The 20,891-nt window shown below is 46.0% G+C and overlaps 1 protein-coding gene across 2 annotated transcripts in view; it reads right to left on the bottom strand.

Annotated features, from left to right (window-relative positions):
* Positions 1 to 20,563, bottom strand: part of LOC111146978 (FERM, ARH/RhoGEF and pleckstrin domain protein 1) — a 274,223-nt gene extending 253,660 nt beyond the window's left edge. For both annotated transcript variants that reach the window (XM_022502783.1, XM_022502784.1), the window contains exon 1: positions 20,370 to 20,563. The gene's annotated coding sequence lies outside the window, so the exon portion shown is untranslated. The remainder of the gene's footprint in view (positions 1 to 20,369) is intronic.
* Between the last annotated feature and the right edge of the window lie 328 nt (positions 20,564 to 20,891).

The following is a 20,891-nucleotide window of genomic DNA, read 5'->3' as shown; positions in this document are numbered from 1 at the left end:
CACATTTCAGGAATAGAAGCAAGGAGTACTCCCAGGAGAGATCCCTGATGCTGACTAAGCCAGAGATCTTCCATCACGTGCTAGAGACAGAAGGGTGCCACTAAAGGGTGCTGAACAAGCCAGAAAACCAAAGAGCCGAGACCACAGCAGCTCAGAAGACTTCCAGACAAATCTCATAAGGATAAAACACAGACTATCTGAGCATCTGATGAATCTGAATACTCATAAAGGGACTTGGGTAAGAGGTGGGAGTTTTGAAATCAATTAGGTTAAGTACATGGAAAATGAAGCAAAGGAAAAGCTAGGTAATTATTAACTCCAGGGAAAGCAAAATTGGGCACAAAGGGGGAAAAAAGCCATGTTAGAAATGTGAGCCATATGGCTACCAGCATGGCTCAGTTGTCAACAGTCACAGCAGAATCTATTACAATAGCATGACCCTCAAATGCTAAGCTACTGGGAGTTTGGTTTTCATTCCTGTATAGCTGCATGTCATTACCACTGACTGTTATTAGGAAAAAATAAAGTTGGGTCCCATATTACTCTTTAATCCAACATAAATTTTTTGAAAAAACCATAAAGCTCTAGAAGAAAATAGAAGACTTTTAAAAATGCTCTCAGATTGCAGAAGATCTCTCTAAACATAACCTAGATCCCAGACACTAGAGAGGAAATGACTGATAAAGTACAGAGCCAAAAAGGAAACTACAAAGTAGGCCAAGACATTTGACGAAGGGCTAATTTTTCCGTATGCAAAGGAACTCCAGCAAATCACAAGAAAAATACTCACAACCTAAGAGAAAAATGTGCAAAGGCAGGAACAAGTAGTGGAGAGATGGCCAAGAAAATCCAAATGGCTTGTCTACATGTGAAAATATGTCCAACCTCAACTATTAATAAGAAAAATGCCAAATGACAATCAGGAAAGCCTGACATCTCACCGGTCAGATCAGGAAAAAACTAAGCATTTGATATCACTGTAGTTGCTCACTGTAACAGGCAGGTAAGCACCACGATTAAGAGGGGACTCTGGATCCAGACTGCGTGGGTTCAAATCCTTCCTCATCACTAACTACACGTGGCCCTTGTGTGGGTTACATCAGCTCTCTGGCCTCAGTTTTCCCCATCTTTAAAACTGTGATCGATATCATACCTCTAAGGGTCTCTCTGAAGATTAAACAAGTTAATATTTGTTAGAATTATTAATAATAATATAGTTCTTAGCATGTGGTAAGCAGTACACAAGAGTTAGTAAAATGAATAAAAGGGCAGAAACTCTTGGGAGGGCAACATGGGAATATCTATGTATATTGAAAACACATATCTCTTTGATACACACCCCACTTCTAGAAATTTATATTTCAGATATACTCACAGACATCAAGGGTCCTCACTCCAGCACTGTTTTTAAGACCAAAATCACTGACAACAACCGAAATGTCTATCAACAGGGGAACACTACAAATAACCAGGGGTACCCCTATAAAATGGCTATGATGTGCCCATAAAAATATAAGAGCAATCTGTACATATTAATCTGGAACAATATTCAGAGCGTATTAAGTGAAAATAACAAGATATAAGACAGCATACGGTATATGCTACCATTCATGCTAAATGTAGATGTATAAAATATTTCTTGATATTATGCTCTTGAATGATGGGAGATTATCACATAAAGGTCCTACCAGCTTTGTTTTAATGGTAAGAATCATGAATTACTCTTTCCCAAGTGCTGGAAAACTTCTCTTAAAGGGAATCCACTTTTTCCATGTAACTTTATTTTCCCTATTTGCTTAGCAAACCTTTTCCCCATAACATTCTGTAAAAATAAACTTCAGCTTGACAGAGTTCAGACCACTGTGAACTCTGAATTATTGGGATTTAAAACCAAGGCATGTGCAGAATGGCGTGCTCCAGATACCTCTTCATAATTTAATAGTTACAATTCGTCTTAAAACATTGTTTCTCAGGAGTGCCAGGGTGGCTTACTCAGTTAAGCTTCCAGAGCTTTCGGCTCAAGTGGTGATCTCAGGGTCCTAGGATCAAGCCCCACATCAGGCCCCCTGCTCAGCAGGGAGCCTGCTTCTCCTTCTGCCCCTTATCCTGGTCATGCTCTGTCTCCCTCTCTCTCTCAAATAAGTAAAATCCTAAAAAACAAACAAACAAACAAAAACCCCCCACACATTGTTTCTCAGAAAATGTTTCATTTCCTTTAATACGCTCACAATTGCCAAATTACAGTACAATTCTACAATATTTTAAAGATCGCACAAACTCAAAAATAGAGTCAAGCAAAAGAAGAATTTTATTTTTTTTTTTAAAGATTTATTTATTTATTTGTCAGAGAGAGAGAGGGAGAGAGAGCAAGCACAGGCAGACAGAATGGCAGGCAGAGGGAGAAGCAGGCTCCCTGATGAGCAAGGAGCCCGATGCGGGACTCGATCCCAGGACGCTGGGATCATGACCTGAGCCGAAGGCAGCTGCTTAACCAACTGAGCCACCCAGGCGTCCCAAAAGAAGAATTTTAAATCCAATGAAACATCATAGTATTTTGAAGATAAACGGGAGGATTAAGCAAAAATCCCATCATCTCACTTTGGGCAAAATACCCATATGCCACTGTCCTGATCCTTTTTTCCCCTTCCTCTTCCCCATAATCTTAACTGCTTGTAGGTACAACGTTCACTCAAAGTTAAGACTGGTGTTGGTGCCAACAGCATGACTCAGGGCCAAGCAACCTAGCAACTTACACAGAATTCACCTAAAAGGAGGTGGTCCCAAGGATTCAATTCCTAGGCCACTAGAGTAGGATATCATGATCCCCAAGGTTCTTCTTCCCCCAAAGGAGCATTTGTCAGCTCTCAAAGCTCTGGATTTGAAAGGTGGCCTCGGCCATTCACAGAACATTGTGAAGGATTTTCTAATCTCCCAAGAGACAACTGGGCCCATGCATGGCAGCGACCGAAATGAAGTCTAGAGGCTAACAGAAGGGTCTTTCAGTTCCTTTATGCGGTCTCATGACCACTGACAACGGGCCACGGCCTGCGCTGGGGAGCAGCCACACAGATGTGAACACAAGCCAGCGTCTATAGGTTCACTAGGGAGAGGCGCTTTTTCCCCAGCACACATCGCTGAGAAGACAAACGTTTCCCCAATTCTCACACACGCCCCTCTTGGAAACCCCACATACCCCTGTGCAGCCCCCAAGCCGGGAGACAGGCGTGCCCCACACGCGTGCGAATTGCCAGAAGCATCCTTCCGTTAGGCGTTTTCTTGAACACTCAGACTGTTCTGGAAACACTCCTGCCACAGTTTTATTTTCTAACTCCTGAGGAAGGCTAAACATTGCTAATGGGAAGCGGATCCCCCTCCCCAAAAGAGGGAAAAAAAAAAAATCCACTGATAGAAGAGACAGGAAGGGCAGTCTCCATAGCCCCTAAATCCTTCTAAGCACATTCTGGGAAATCTCCACAAGATAAATATTCCAAGAGCAGGTCCTCTGGGGCCTGCGTCCTCCCCACCGTAAGCTCAGTGCCATTCCTCAGAGCAAAGGTCAACAGGAAGTGACCTCATATGACCCTTCACCTTAATCACATTAATTTAAGAATTACTGAAGCAAGACTAGGGGGGAGGGGAGAGAAATTCATAAACCGTATGTATAATACATGATAAATCTGAAGAAAATGAAACTTTAAGGAAAATGCTAGATGTTGATAATGGGGGGGGGGTCCTGGGGGACAAGGTGTATGTATATATAAGAACCGTCCGTCCCTTCCATTCCATTTTGCTGTGAACCCAAGACTGCTCTAAAAAAGTAAAGTTGTTGTTGTTTTAAATTAAGACAAAAATAAATATAAAGCAAAAATCAAGAAGAAAGCAGTAAGTGTGTGTTTTGCCAGACTACTTTTCTTTCCTTTTCAGTTTCTACCATGACCCTATTACTTCTGCAATTAAAAAAAGGCACAGGCACAAGAAACAAGGTTATTTTTAAATGCTTTATTTAAAAAAAAAAAAAAAAAAGACTCCGTGAAACACAGCCAACTCCCATGTGAAACACAGGAGGCTAGCCTTGTGATCTGTTGAGGACACCTGGGCCACCTGGGCCTTTCTGCAGACACCCCTGGGGGAGATGGGGCCGTGTGGCCCACCCATAGCCCCTCGATGCACCCCCGCCCAGGCCGAAAGCACCCATCTGCTAGAGGACTGGCATCAGTCTTCAGGGAAAGCCTTATTTCTCAGTTTCTTTATTATGCGGCTTCAGTTTAAAATCCAAAGGGCTTCCTACCCCCCAAAATATGCACACCCAGCTACAGAACACGGGGCCACGGGCTTGCGTCAGACCCAGGTTTCTAAGTAACCCGCAGTCCCCACAGCTGTGTCTGCCATACGAGAAACAGCTTCCAAGGTGAACCCAAGAGAGGTCTTTAGGACTGACTCAGCCCCCAAAATTCCTTGAAGGAAAAAAGAAAGCTTGTATTACAATGCTGAAAAGGAGGAGGAAAGCCTCTACCGTATGGAGGCTGCCATGAGGTGTCACCTTGGGACTAGGGAAAGGTAAGGGAGGCACTAGGCTTGGGCACAAAATTTCAGGGGGTGCCAAGATAGCTCCATCATGAAGAGAATCATTTTTAGTGACTCTTTTTAGAAAGCAAAAGTAATTGTAAAAATTTCACAATGAACCATGAAACGCAATTTTAAAAAACTAAAGGCAGGACTTGACCCTGAACTTGGAGGACCCATCTCCCATGACCTCAGTTCTGGGTGGGGGGAGGGAGTTCAGTTGTTGCTGTGGGATGATTCCCAATCTGAGCCACGAAGAAGAGTATGGGCTCTAGGAAAATCTGATTTTACCTATTAGCTACCTGTGCGACCTTGGGCACATTGGCCCGAAATCTATGTCTTAGTTGCCTTTCTGTAATGAGGAGCCAATACCTTCCTCAGTGAATGAGTGATCATGTAAAAATAAATACAACAAAATAAATAAATGCCAAGCACATGGCCCAGCACAGGACGCAGGAGGGAACTGGCAATCCCACAGCTTCGCACCGAGTACCCGGATTCCGAGGAGAAGCCAGAACATTTCCTAGATACTCAGGATAGACCTAGAAGCAATTTTCAGAAAATGGGCTTGACAGGTTATCGTGGTTTCCCTAGGATCACCCTCAAGACAAACTTTTCTGATCCTGTCCATCTTCCGAACTGGAGACCCACCCCAGCGCCCAGTCAGCTGGGGGAAGAGGGTCGGGGAGGAGCGGGGCTGGAGACCTGGACCAGTGCCCACCCCATGGGCTCCTCAAGATAACCGGCAGGTGATACCCAACAGCCTGGTATGGCTAGAGGACAAAACCATCCCTGGGTTTCTTAAGAGTTTTTCTTCCTCCAGCAAAGCATGGCCATCTTTAAATAAAAGGGATCCAACCCCCAGGACAGTCTCTGACCCCCTTCAGTCCTTGCTAATTTACCTGCAAGCCTGGGAGAAGCAACTGTCCCAAGCTGACTCTGGGATTTATGGGCGTGACCTTGGGATCATTATCATCACTATTCTCGGACTCTCCAAGTTTGGAGTCTGAGTTCATCCTTATGAATTATTCCCCCTCCAAAACAAGATCATCCCATGAGCTGGACCACAGACCCCACGTAACCATGAACTTCCACACCACAAAGAGAGAATCACCTTCCAATCACCATCTCCCCTAGAAGACTGCCTCTCACCCATGTGTCACGAGGACCTATATTCCTTTGCTATATGCCTTGGAAACCCTGGGAAGAAGAAAACCATCTATCTTCCAGTGGATGGTTTCAATCCTACAGCAGGGGGAGATCTGCGATGCCCAAAGTATGTCTCACGTGACTCTTTATGCACGTGAGCGGGCTCTGCTTAATGTGCAGGTAACTATCTTAGAAGGTTTTCCATTTCTTGTGTCTCTGAAACACACTTTACTTTTCACGTTTTAAATAACAAGACTAGGTCGTTAAAAAAGCAATAAAAATTCAGTATGGGAAATTGAGAAAGCACAAAAAAGTTCAAAAGAAAAAATAAAAACCATTCATATTAGTTCTAGCCAAAGAAAAGCATGGGCAAAACCCTCTTCTCAATACACATAAATGTATAGATCTTACCTAGAACTTATACACATACATGCTCATCTCTTCAGTAGCAAACTAAGTGTATAATCACAAAGGAAAGGGGCCGGGCGCCTGGGTGGCTCAGTCAGTTAAGCACTTGCCTTCAGGTCGGGTCATGATCCAGGGGTCCCGGGATCGAGCCCCAGTTGGGCTCCCTGCTCAGTAGGGAGTATGCTTCTCCCTCTGCCCCACTCCCCACTCATGACTGCACGCTCACATGCGTGCACACTCTCTCGAATAAATAAATAAAATCTTTAAAGAAAAAAACAAAAACAAAAAAAGAGGTAGGTGACCAGACGCAGGAAGGTCAATGAATAGCATAAGAAATAAACTCAGAACCTCATCATCCTGCAGAAGGCCAAGAGGAGGGACGACATTTTCCAAAGAAAAGTAAGACATTATCTGCGACAAGAGTTAAGCATCAGCAAATATTTACTGAGCCCCTCCTAAGCTCCCGGCGCTCGGCCAGGCCCTGGGAGTGCAGAGGGTGACTGAGTTGGGTAGAAGGAGCTCAGTAGTGAGAAAACACGTCCTGAGTTTCTTCCCGGCCTCTGCCAATTCAGCAAGTCATTTAAGCTCTCCGTGCCTCAGTTTCCTCTTATCTAAAATGGGGATTAAAAATCAGGGCAGTTGGATTAACTGAGTCCATGTACCTAAAGCACCTGGAGCTCAGCCTGAGACGCAGAAGGGCTTAATCAGAGTGAGGGCTCCGATAGGTAAAACGAGTGACAAAGAAAGAAAACACACGGTAGAAACAGAGGGTCCGGATAAGCCCTCAGGAGGAGACCAGAACCGCAGAAAGGCTTCTGCAAGGAGGTGGTCAGGGACGGGGTGGACATCTGAGGCAGGAACTGAGTAGAAAGCTCTTGCCTTCCAAGCTGAGGAATCAGCAGGTGTGGAGATGGGAGGCTGGGAGACAGGAGGGCTCCTGGGGCTGGCTTTAGGGGCAGCATTGGGGGTAAAGGATGGAAATAGGAGGTGGGGACAGAAAAGGAGGCCAAGAGACCAGATTTCATTCAGCTGCCTTCTTTCCAGTGACAGCAAAACAGGTGGAGTTATTCCACGTCATGATCACTTTGAACAGGAAAGCTTTCCGGACTATTCCGGTAAAGTCGAAGGGTGTTAATTTATGTATTTTTACATTACGTTTACCAGTAAGCATTTTCTAAAAACTCTATAGAGGCAGAGATATAATGAGCTGATCCTTCACACCTGCTCTCCAGACAGCCCTAAACTCATCACAAAGGTCCTTACAGCACATACGCCGACCTCTAGTCATGGATTTCTCACTGAGGGTATTACTACAAACAAAACAGACCACAAGACTAGATGGTGAATTTGGTGTTCGCTACTTCAGAGTGACTGGGGAAAAAAGGGAAGGAAAAAAAAATTTTAAACATCCATAGGAAACGGGGTGCCCGGCTGACTCAGTTCGTGGAGCTTGCGACTCTTGTTCTCGACTCAGGTCATGATCTCAGGGTCATGGGGTTTAGCCCCGTGCCAGACTCTGAGCGTCCAGATCTTTGTATGGTCCCCTCCCTCCAACTCACAGCTGGCCTAGGTGACCAAAACTACCGTGGAAATGACAGTGTAAGACTTCCAAACCTAGCTCATAAAAGTCATGGCAGCGTCTCCCTTGGCCTCCTCCTAGGTCACTCACTCTGAGAGAAGCTAGCCGCCATCTTGTGAGGACACTCAAGCATCCTGCCCAAGGAGAGCCCATCATGAAGTGCCAGCTGACATCTTTACCACAAACACACAGACAGAAACTCAGCCGTTCCCGAGGTCCTGACCTGCAGAAACTCTGCGAAACAATTAATATTTACTGTTGGTTTAAGTCACTTAACTTGGGAACAATTTGTCATGCAGCAACAGATAATTAATACACACTCTACAGCTATATTCTTTTCTCCATATCTACCACTGCCTTTCAGTGGCTTCCGTTAATTTTGTTTTTTAATTACTATTATGTATATTCATATAGAGAATGAACAAAATAGTTACTGAAATCAAAGCTATAAACCCTAACAGTTCTCTGAGATGAGGACCCCTGGGACTGACACCTTACATGGACTCACCAGTACTATCACGCTCTGGGACTTGATTTTATAAACATAATGGCTCTTTTGGGTCTACCCCTTCACAAAACAGGTAGCTGACAGAGTCCCTTAAGTCTGTGTGGTGTAGTCCAGGAAACTGGTTAGTCATGACTTTTTTTTTTTTTTAAGATTTTATTTATTTATTTGACAGACAGAAATCACAAGTAGGCAGAAAGGCAGGCAGAGATAGAGGAGGAAGCAGGCTCCCTGCCGAGCAGAGAGCCGGATGTGGGGCTCGATCCCAGGACCCTTGGATCACGACCCGAGCCGAAGGCAGAGGCTTTAACCCACTGAGCCACCCAGGCACCCCTAGTCATGTGTTTTTAAAGTGTGTTTTCAGCATTTTTTTTTTTCCCAATAAACATAACTATGCTGAGCTACCACTACACACGTATTACAATGGCTAAGATTAAAAAACATTCACAATGTCAAGCCCTGATGAGGATTCCGCTTCAGGGTATTTGCTCATGAGAATTCAAAAATATGTGCACACCAAAACCTATGTGTGATGGGCCCCTGGGTGGCTCAGTCTGTTGAGTGTCCAACTCTTGGTTTCAACTCAGGTCATGATCTCAGGATCGTGGGATCGAGGCCTGCATCGGGTTCCACACTCAACACAGAGTCTGCTTCGGGTTCTCCTTTCTCTTTCCCTCTACCCCTCCCCTTGCTCGCACTTGCTCTCACTCTCTAAATAAATAAATCTCTAAAAATCTTTAAAAACAAAATCCATGAAAGGTGATAACAGTTGTACATTTATCCTACTGTATTCATAACTGCTCCCAACTGGGGACAACCCGAACGTCCTCTCAAGTGAATGGCCTCATGAACTCTGGTACGTCCATACAGCAGACTACGACTCGGGTACAGAGGGAACTCACGGATGCTCCCAAAAGCTCAGAAGACCCTCAGAGACGTCAGGTTGAGTGAAAAGTCTCAAAAGGTAACATGCTCTATGACTCCATTCATACATTGTTCTGGAAAAGACCCAACAACAGTGACAGAGCGAAGACGAGTGTCAACAGAGGCTGGAGAAGCAGGACAGTGACTATGAAGGAGCAACACGTGGGAATTTTTTGAGCTGTCTGACAGGGTTCCACACCCGGAGCATGGTATCGTTCGCACACATTGGCACATATCGTAAAACTCACAGAACTACCCGGCGGGGAAAAAAGTCACTTTTACTCAATCTTGATTTTTAAAAAAATACAGATGCATATGTACTTTCCTTTTGAAGCAATTTCAAATTCCTTTTTCCCTTAAGAAATACATTTTCTCTTAAGTCACCCTCAGGGCCCAGGTCCCTCTTGATGCCCAAATCTTTAAAAAATGCTGATCGCAAGGACTTGTACAAGCCAAGTTATTCAGAATCCGTGATTTGTACCTTAGGAGTCTACCTTCGTTCAAATGATTACTATTCATTATTTTCCTCTACAGCTGAGGACAAATCCCCTGGCCCCTGCTTTATGTCCCTATAAACATTCTTGCCTGAGAGCAAAAAAGACCTTTTAGAAGAACACAGATAAAACTGCACAGGCTCTCAGTACGTGTTTGCTGGGTGGGTTTATGGTGGAACTCATTCCTTAAGCCACAGGTTAGCTGGATCTGTCCCCAGACTGTCCCACAGGCATTTGATGTCCTCAGGGAAAATGAGCCCCCGTTGTGAGGTGCTCTCAAGCATGAGGTGACCATCCATACAGACACCTCGTGCCCTGCTGCCCCAAGCAGTCCACACCTCCTTTCATTATCAAAAATGTCTCCATTTGGGTAAAAAACATATATATAGTCCCCTTGAAGACAAGGATTTTTTTGGGTCTGCTTTGCTCACTGGTGTGAATGTCAAGAACAGTACCTTCCATATGAAAGGTGTTCGACAAACCTCTGTTAAAAGTAAGACTGGGTCTATTCTTTGTAAGTTGTGAAGACATTAAGAATTTAAAGAGTTGTGATTTCCCAGACGCCTATGATCCTATGGTTAAGACTTCCTTTCATCTATCAAAGACAGGCTCTTATTTAAGGACCTGGAATTTAAAAAAAGGGGGGAGGTTGGACACTAGCCCCTGACCTCCAGGAACTAACTGGTGAAAAGGGTGAGATAGCACACTAGGGGATAACTCCTTATACATCCGTATGACCCAGTTGTGCCCATAGGCACCCCTCCCACACATCTTCCCCCCACCCCACTCCCTGCAAGCGTTTTACACACTTCTGGATCCGCTCTTCCAAAAGGTGTGACAATGGAATTCAGAAATAGGCACTGCTTTAATTGGGACTTTGAAAAATAGGCAAGACTCGGATGTGTTACAAATGTTCTGCTGGAGGCTGATTAGGGCTGCAAAGAACTAGCACTTTTGCTGGCGAAGGGCTTTCGACCAACAAGAAAAGTTCTCCCAAGTTAGAAGAAAATAAAGCAGCACACCACCTCCCATTCCAGCCTACTGGAGGGCTCCTGGCTCTACTCGGGGCCTCTCTCAACCTTGGGGGCAGGCCAGTTACACCACACACATGCCCTGAATGAGCCCCAGCCCTTCTTCCGACTCCGGTGCATTCCGAGTACCAGGAGCATCCTCAAGGGGATAATACATAACAAGTGACAAACTACTTATGATACCCCTCGTAAGGGATCGTTAGGTTAGAGACGCTGCTCTTGGAGCACAGGCATCAACATTTACGTGACGGTGAACTTGGCGGAGTTTTACACAGCCCTGGGATTGGAAGTAGGGCAGAGGTCTTGTTTTGTATTTCTGCCATCCCCTTTCCTGCTGGCCCCTCCCCCAGAAAGGGTTTTTTCCACCCCTCCCTAATTTTGCCTATGAATCCTAGGCATCTGGAAAAGCTCATGCTGTCTGGACCCCATCTCATGTCTCCCTGTCCCTCTGCCGCAGACACACAACTCCCCCCACCCCCGCCAATAAAAGTGGTCCCTCACGTGGCCTACACAAGAGTCCTCCTCTGGGAGGTGAGGGTGGAGGTTCACATTCCACTAGGTGACCCCACATTTCATCCTAGTGGGGGGCAGGCTGAGCACTCCTCCCAGGGGAACGGAACACACTCGAAGGATGATCCGAGGACTCTCGGATTTTAAAGCAGAGCCATGGATGCTATCTTTCCCGTCCTCCCCTGCCCTGCACCTCCTCCTCCACCACCACCAAACTGTCCTGCTCAAGATGCCAGGGGACAGGGTAACCCAGAAAGTGAAAGCAATGCCCGGCAAACACCAGAGTCAAGACACGAGGAGGGAAGAAAGCCCCCGGAGTTGACTCCGGATCTGGGTTTCTATGCTGATACCTATCCACCTCCGCCCTTCCTGAGGTTGGTCCTGAAAACAAAGACACACCCCTATTCAGCATCCCGTGTCTCAAGCCGGGCACCTGTCCCTTGCAACGAAAGAGACCTAGGGACCCTTCTACCACAGATTTATGCACACAGGGTCATTGCCGCAAAATACTACAAGCAAAAACATGACCCAGAAAGGACCATGTTAGATACAGCACGTAGAACCACAGAACAGTAAGAAAACAATACGGAGAACGCTCAGACAATGTAAAAGGGGAAAAAAGCGGCTTCCGAATGTGCATGCATTATTCTCTCAATTTCTGAAAAACAGATGTTGGCATAGATAAGTTAAAATACTTCAAACAGGGATGCCTGGGTGGCTCAGTCAGTTAAATGTCTGCCTTCAGCTAGGGTCGTGATCCCATGGTCCTGGGATCGAGTCCCGCATTGGGCTCCCTGCTCAGCAGGGAGCCTGCTTCTCTTTCTGCCTGCTGCTCCCCCTGCTCGTGCTTCCGCACATTGACAAATAAATACATTTAAATTAATTTTTAAAAGGTTTAAAAAACATACTTCAAATATACCAAATATGGCCAAAAGTCAAATGGAAATAAACCAATGTTTAATATTCATAATCTCTGAATGGCAGGATTACAAGGGATTTTGACTCTCGGTCTTATATGTGAATACTTTCCTAATCCTGTTAGAGTGACACACTACAAAGGGCGCCTCGGTGGCTCAGTAAGGTAAGCCTCTGACTCTTGACTTCAGCTTGGTCATGATCACGGGGGAGAGATCAAGCCCCACATCAGGCTCTACACTCAGCGGGGTAGATTAAGATTCTCTTTCTTATGATTCTCTTTCTCCCTCTGCCCCTCCCCCCATTTGCATGCATGCTTTCTCTCTCTCTCTAAAATAAACAGATCTTTAAAAAAAGTAACACACTACAAAGTGAACCTTAAAATAAACAAAAACATACTTCTTTAATTATAGCTCAGCTCAAATGCCGCTTCTTCCCAACAGAATCCACTGTCTTACTATCCTGAACATTTCCACTACTACTATTGTTTTTGCAAAGTTACAGTCATATTTCACCTTTTATTATAATTACCAGACGCTTCTCCCATCCACCCTGGATCCCATACTCTGAGAGCAAGGACTGAGCCTTATTTTCGTGGCACCAACGGTAACTAGTACATTCAACAGATGTTCATAAACACCTGTTGGCTTATAAACTAGAGTGAGAATAAAAGTGAATATGCAAATTACTGTAGCCAGTTGGCCACCACCATGGTAAAGGGGGGGGTGGAGGGGAGATGATCAGATTTCTTTTTAAAAGTTGTATCAATTAAATGAAAATAGACAAAAATATTAATACTCCATAATCTGCATTTCATTCACCTGGCTATTTGACATTCAATGTATTTGCTTAATATTAAGGTTATTATGGAATCATTTAACTTTTCCTCACAAATATCTGTGTCTAATTTCTTAATTTGGTAAACCTCTGGCTTACCCGAATCTGACATTTTTAAGCAGCTCACTCCGCTAATAACATTGGCTCCCAATAAGATTTGATGCCAGAGAACCACAAGTTCTAACAGGATTATGAAGGATGATGTTAATAATAATGTCCTCAAAAGTCTCCTAAGCAATATTAAATGTGCAGGTAAATGTCATTCTAGGAAGACAAAAATGGCAGGTACCGCCATGATTTTTTCTTAAAGAAACAAAATATCATGCTCAAGTATTTCCTGTAATCCAAACTGCCAAATGATCAATTCCAAAGAGAATTGAATTAGGACATCTCCTAAAAGACCACCTTGAAAAGGTAAAATCCACGTTGATTTAGTTACAACATTTACACTCAATATCAAATACCTAAGCCCTTAAAAACAGTTCTCTCTCTCCCTCTCACAGAGATCTGATAGGACCATGAAATCACTTTCCACATAATTAACAGGGAGAAACATGTTTTCTCAGAGACAATGGTAAATGGAAGAAGGATAGAGTCTTCCAATTAATATATCATCCAAGATGCTTTGGAGGGCAGTAACAGAATTAGAAAGTAAGTAAAATTATTATTTAGCACACAAAGTCCAGGTTTGTATTATTTAATATACAAAATTCACTCTTCTTTAGAATACTAAGCTCCAGGTGCAGGAAGGTCACAGACTCAGTGACACCCACAAGTCATCTGCCAGCTCCATCATCCTCTTGCCTTCTTCCAATGGCTGATCACAACATGGCTGCTGTGGCTCCGGGCATCACATTCAGTCTAGTCTTTGGGTCTCTTTTTAAGAGCACAGAATCATTCCCTAGAACCCCCTTGACAGACCTCCTAGATGTTGGAGACTTCTGGGAAGGATCTGGCTTGATGATGAAAGGAGCCTAAAGAAGCCGGTGTCATTACTGACCTGACAATACCAGATGTGTGAGAGCACGAAGCTGCAACAACCATTAGTGATAATAGCTAATTAGGCAGCGGCAGCCTAATTACCCAGTAGACAACAAGCCCAAGTACGAAAAGCAACATGCTGGGGATGGCAGGGTGAAAAGACAGAAACAACCTGGGTCCTGAATGATACCGTGAGCTGAGACACCAAACTGGGAGCCCCTTAATATTCCTTGATGCAACTGAATGTGTGATGGCTCAAATTACTAGCCAGACATTCTACAATGTCAAAATAAATGTACTCTTAAAGGTGCTCTTCAGATTTTTGGGAAAGAGCACCAATAACTTGCCCAACATCACAAACATGGATGGGCAGATCTGTGTGGTCCCAGTGCTTATGCTCCCAACTCTTGCCACCTCTGCTATCAACCTCTATCTCCCATATTCTCGCATGTCACGGCATATTCAATACACCCATTTTAATTCAGATCAACCAATATTTATTTACCTTCTCTGGGCAGGAGAAACGACAGTTGGGAAAATATACTTTCTGACTGAACAATGCTTGTTATCTGGTTCAGAAAATGAGGAGAAAACAAGATATAATTCCTGACAAAAGAGAGGAACTAAAACCTTTCATAACTACCTACATATGCCACTCTGGTCTCTTTTTAAAATGTTGCATCGTGGGGGAGCCGGGTGGCTTAGTTGGTGGGGTGTCCCACTCTTGGTTTTGGCTCAGGTCATGATCTCAGGGTGGTGGGAGAGAGTCCCACGTGGGGCTCCGCTCTCAGCAGTAAGCATACTGAAGATTCTTTCTCCTTCTTCCTTCCCTCTGTCCCTTCCCAGCACGTGAATGTGCACCTATTTGCACGCAAGCACTCGTGCTCTCTCTCAAATATATAAAACTTAAGAAATGAATACAAAAATAAAAAGAAATAGAAGGTAAAATATTACATCTTGCTTTTACTCAAGGTTCCATTTTTGGATTGATTTCAAAAACGTTTCTCTCCCATAATCCTGTGTGCTAAAAAACAAATACGACAACTCTCGATTTCAGAAACCTATTAATTTGATCATAATCTTAAACACTTTTTTCCTTAGATTTTCAAAATGAGCCGGTATTTTCTCTTTCAAGTTTAAGTCTCTTCAACTCGGTTTTAGTTAAGAAAGAACAAAACTGTTCCAAGTAAATGGAGGCCACCTCATGAAATGAGCAAGACCAGACTAAGCATCACACACAAAAACGTGTTATTTTTCCAAAGTTGAATAAATTCCCTGACCTTTAATAAGTTTAATAATTAGATCACATACAATGTTTTCCTAATGACTTTTGCTTTTCAAAAGATACCATCAAAAAATAAAAAGGTCAAAAGACAGACTGATGAGAATATTCACAGAACACAGAACTAACAACGAACTTGTATCCAGCATAAAGACTCTCCAGGACTATAAAATAGGATGACATTGAGGATGTGCAGTTTATACTCAAAAGCCATGTAAAATGATCAGACAAAAAAAACAAGTGAAAACACAAAAGATTTAATACACAAATGGTCAATAAGCACATGAAAAACGACCATTAGCCATCAGGGAAATAGACAAACCACAATAAGTCCCCAGGACATATCCACCAGAACGGTAAAAGGACAAAGATTGACAATTTCCAGTGTTACTGGGGATTACAGTCACTGGAATGCTCAGATGTCACTGGGGAATGTAAAACAGTACAACACTTGGGACTGTAGCTTCTGAGAAAGTTAAGCATGTACTTATTTTAGGACCCAGCGACAAAATTAAAAACAGATCTCCACACGAAGACTTGTTCACAACTGTTCACACGGCTTCATGCACGACAGCCCAAACCAAAGGACCAGAGTGGCCCAAGGGGAAGGAGTAGACACATGGTGCCATGCCTAGACCCTGAAATGCTACTGGGTGAGAGAAAGAGGATGGGAGGGAGGAGTAGAGAGGGGAGAGTTGGGGGGGGGGGAGGAGAAAGAGGAGGAGAGGATAGGAGAATCAAAGTCAAGGAGAAAAGAAATCTTACCTCGACAGAGTGAAACCGCAGAACTCCAAAGAACCCTAAAAGAAGCCACTGGGAGGGGTGCCTGGGTGGCTCGGTCCGTTAAGCATCTGAATCCTGACCTCAGCTCAGGTCTTGATCTCAGGGACCTGAGTTCAAGCCCCACATTGGGCTCCATGCTGGGCATGGAGACTACTTATTTTAAAAAAAAAAATTAAAATTAAAATTAAAAAAAGCCAGAGAGAAAAGACAGACTACTCACAAAAAATAATCAGCCTGACAACTGACATTGTAGCAACAACAATGGAACCAGGAGACAGTTGATTAATACAAAAGCAATCCAGAATTGCACACCCCAGGCATCTATCATTCCAGAACAAGAATATTTAAAGGCATACAAACACGGAGGTTACCACCAACGGACACTCACTAATAAAACTCCTAGAAAATATATGCCAGGAAGAAGGAAAATTCTCCCAGAAGCTAGCTTCTCAGACAAGTTCTGCTTTCTTCCTCGTGTTTTTAGGTTTAAGTTTTTGCTTTTTAATACCACTGTATCTTTTTACAGTGTGTGTCACCCAGTGTTAAAGGTTAAGTTTTTTTTAAAGATTTTACTTACTTGAGAGAGGGTGAGAGAGAGCACAAGGGAGGGGCAGAGAGAGAGGGAGAAGCAGACTCCCCACCGAACAGGGAGCCCAACATGGGGCTCGATCCCAGGACCCTGGGATCATGACCTGAGCCGAACGCAGATGCTTAACCGACTGAGCCACCCGGGCGCCCCTAAAGGTTAATTTAAATTGTTAAATTAGAGCAAAACAGAAACAAAATCAAATGTCAAATTTTCAAATTCCCAGAACAGCAACCTTAAAAGACTTTAAACACTAACTGGGAAGGACACTGAAAACGAGATTTACTTAATCACTGCAAGTACTTCCCAAGGGAGTGCCATGGGCCAGGCATATACTAGATCCTGAGTTAACAGGATGAGAACCAAAAAATGAAACTCACCGTGATCCTGGATTTGTAAGTTTTCTTTTTACAAGGTACCTTGTAAAAAGGTACTTTGGGAAGCCAAAGTCTGTGTGCGGCACAACGTTACTCTTGTGCTAAGAAATACTGTCATAATAGAGTTAAACGCAATCCAGTTTGGCCCGTGGCTCCTTTGTTTGAAAATGTATGCACAAATATGACAATTTCAACACATGAAATTAATTCAGTGCAAACAGTGAATTCCCACCTCATTTATTTGCCAATCTTACCGTGTGTCTAGTCTTTCCATCCCCCATTAAAAATAAGAACACTGCCACCGTGAGCCGGGTTCTCAGCCACTCTGTTTCAGTCACATTGTACTGGATGCTCCCCGGCTTATATCACAAATACCAAAAGCCGAGAGCACCGTATTTCCTATCTATCAAGTGGCCACTTCTGCTTAGAGTACCCACTCGGCAACACATTTTTTTTAACTGCCTTAAACTAGGACAAGGGCAGCCTAGAAAAGTCAGTTTCTCCACTTAAAAATAAACACCTTTCGGGGGGCTTCTTGATTAAAAACAAAGGCAGCATCTGGCATAAAAAGCCTCGTGAAATCGGCATTTCAAGTCATTTGAATGGAAACCGTCAGGCTCTGATCTTTCTGGACATGTGCAAGTGGTTAGCAGGGTAACCTGGAGACGGACCCTGCAGCAGAAACCCTACCCATTAAAAAGCCAGAAAAAGAGGTTGACCTACTGCTTTCCATTTAGTGGCCAGGCTTCGAGAGCCTGCCTTTCAGTCGAAGGCACCCCACAACAGGACAAGGTCAGCCACAGGAACCCCAAAAGCCTGGCCCTTCCCCTCCCAGGCAATGGCACCCAACACCTGAAACAACCGTGCACCCCTTAGTGGCAATGACCCGAGCCAGCCACTCTATTTGGGGATTGGGGGGGCCCCCCCTCTCTTTTCTGGAGCATCTTTTGTTACTGGGGAAAGCGCACGTCTGGAAAACACGAGGCAGTTCTCTGTGATAAGCAAGGCCAGTTGCAAAGGGCTGGTTTCCAATGCCTGGTTCTCTGTGCTACCAGATCACTGGCCTAGGATCTACACATTCACACAACTTGTCCCATCCTCTGGGAAAGTCACAATGTCACCTCTCCTATAGACTGTCCAGCACGCAAAGCCTGGGCACTTGCCTTTTCTTCACTGGTCTCTAACCTCTTCTAGGATGGAAAAAGCTTGTGATGGTATGGCAAAGCACCCTCTTTAAAAATTTGAATCATTTTCCAAATGAATTAAACTCTGCTATGCTTGGTGAGTTAGAGAGGGTGAATTCCACTTTTAAAAAAACTAACCCTTTCGAAACTAGTTAATTCTTAACTTCCCTTGGACAGTTTCTTTAATCAAATACAAAACACAGACATCCACCCAGGTTCCTTTCAGGCTCAAAATAATTATAAAATAAATGCAATGTACCAGAAAAAAACTGTCTAAGATTTTTTTTTTATTTTCATTTTGGTAAATTTGACTACAGTAGCACTAGTGTTCTCCTATGACCCAAGGAATCCAATCACCCTACAAATTCCAGGAAGATACCGTCTATGTGAAAAGGGGCATTATAAACCTAACTCCAGGATTTCCATAGGGACAGACTCCCTAAATGAAGGACCACGCACCAACTCACAAGGGGCACGCTGCAAAATCCATGATCCTATGCGGCACCACGACATCAACTTCAACTATTTCAAGTTTCCTGCCCACATACAAGAAACAGGAGATTCTGGGAAGGCCTGGGCTAGGGAGCCATCAACTCAGTATGTCCACCAACGCTCTGCCCAGTGAGCCAGCCACTGGCCAACAGTACCCATTTATTTTACCCAGAGGCAGATCTATTAGCCAGACTTTCTAAAAACACAAACGTTTTGTTGTGCTTGGAGAAACTCCAATATTGGTGCCTTGCTGCAGAACGATGCTACCCGAATATAAAGTGAGCCATGTGGATGTTGAACCCACATAGGAAAGGCGGCGTCGGGAACTGTCATACCAGAACACCAACCCTTTGCAAAGGCTAAAGGTAAAGCCCCAAGCTGTGCAATGAGGGAAGAAAGCCAAAGACAGGAGACAGCAGGAGGGCCCACCCCATCAGAACAATGAGGGCAATTTTTAAGGCAACTCCCTCAAAGATCTCTGCACCAAAAAGGCCCTGTCTCCCTCCTCTCCCTTTTAGATTCAATAAGAAAATCAAGACAATGCTGAAGGTCCTTCGGAAATGGGCTTGGCAAGTCAACACGTGCAAAACACATTAAACAGAACCTAAGGGGTTTGGCTTTCCGAAGACTGCCCTGCCTGCCGGGTGGGATGACAGGGGTCCACAAAAGTCAAGGCATGGGCGCAGCGGGAGAACGGGGGAGGGCTAGCAGAGCAAGTGAACCTTGGGAAACTGACAAGAAAGGCATTAATAGCATTAATAAAATGAAACAGCCAGAGGCCACCATGGTACTCCAGAAGGCCCATGGACAGGCTCAGACTGATCAAATGCTCTCCAACCTCTCCGGAAGCTGATCTGATCTCAGGGTCCTCGTTCCTTTGTGAGCCCACCTTCCTCCTTTCTGGGGTCCTGCAACGATCCCAGCAGCTGCCCGGCCCCAATGAAAACGACAAACCAAATCCAGAGTGAGGACGGGAACTCACACCCCCCTCCCCAAACACACACACACACACACACACACACACGCGCGCGCGCGCGCGCGCGCGCGCACAACACACTCACTCACTCAAGGGTCTGGCCAGATCACACAGCTGAAGTTTCCGAACTTAAATCGTAAAACCACAATCAGAAGTTGTTGTTTTGAAATGCTCACCACAAAAATCTGTGTCCCTTGCTTGAAAGAAAAAAAAAAAAAAAACTTTGCTCTCCATAAAGACAGACGTTAAAGAGAGACAAAAATCTAACTTAGGCAAAGGGTGTGTTCCTCTTTGTCACCTACCAGGGTGCTCGCGCCGCGCGTGGGCGAGCGCCTAGCACCCAGCAGTGCCGTGGCACCCAAGCCAGTGGCCACCTCCCCAGCCCCGCGATCCGCCTCTGGGGCCAAGATTCCGCCGGAGGTCCGGAAGCGGCGTCCGGCGCTGTCACTGTGCCGGGTGGGATGGGAGGAAGCGGGGGGAAGGGCGCCGCGGGGTGGGGGAGGCCACGGGGACCGCGCGCGGCGCCCCGCTGCCCCGAGTGAGAAGAGTGCAAATGGTGGCCGGCCGCCCGGAGGCCCCCCGAGCTCCTGCTATTGTTGCCGGGGCTGCCCAGGGCCGGCGGGCGGGACCCCGATCCCAGCCGCCGCCCGCCTCCTCCCGGCAGGACCCCGCCGCACTCACCCACCTCCACCCGCGCCCCTCCCCCCCGGCGGGTCGGCTCCGGGCGCCCCGACTCGCACAAGTTGCCGCCCTCCCGCCCGGCCGCGGTCATTGTTCGCTCCCCGCCTCCTACCTCCACGGCGCCGGCGGCTCTGGCTCCCACTCCCGGCCTCCGGGCTCAGCAGCTCCGAGCCCCGACTGCCGAGGGCGCGGCGGCTCCGGGCTGCGCGTGCAGCGGGGGCGCTCGGCTATTAATACCCGCGGGCCGCGGCGGCGGCGCGGGAGCGCAAGCGGGGCAGGGGGTGGCCGGCCGAGGTCCGGGCCATCAAAGGTGGCGCGGGGCGGAGGGGAGGGCGGAGCAGGCAGGGTGGGTGGGGAGCGGGCTCAGGGTCGCCATGGCCGCCTCGACGCCGGGCCGAGAGCCACTCGCGCTGGGAGGAGCGGCGCAAAGCGGGCGGCGGCCGCGTCCCCGCCCCGCGCCCCAGCCGAGCGCCCGCACCCCTGCGCCCGCGCGGGACCCGCCGCCTCCCAGGCCGGCGAGCTGGAAGTGAAGGCGATCGCGCCCCTCCCCGGGCCTGGGCCGGCCCCTCGGCGGGGGGGAGCTGGGGCTCCGCGCCGCCCAAGCCGCGGGGACAGCCAGAGAGCCACAGCCCCC

This window comes from Enhydra lutris, unplaced genomic scaffold, assembly GCF_002288905.1.
Source record: "Enhydra lutris kenyoni isolate GAN:26980312 unplaced genomic scaffold, ASM228890v2 scaffoldscaffold15, whole genome shotgun sequence".
Classification (NCBI taxonomy): domain Eukaryota; kingdom Metazoa; phylum Chordata; class Mammalia; order Carnivora; family Mustelidae; genus Enhydra; species Enhydra lutris.
Note: the sequence above shows the minus strand (reverse complement) of the source record. Positions and strands in the feature narration are given on the sequence as shown.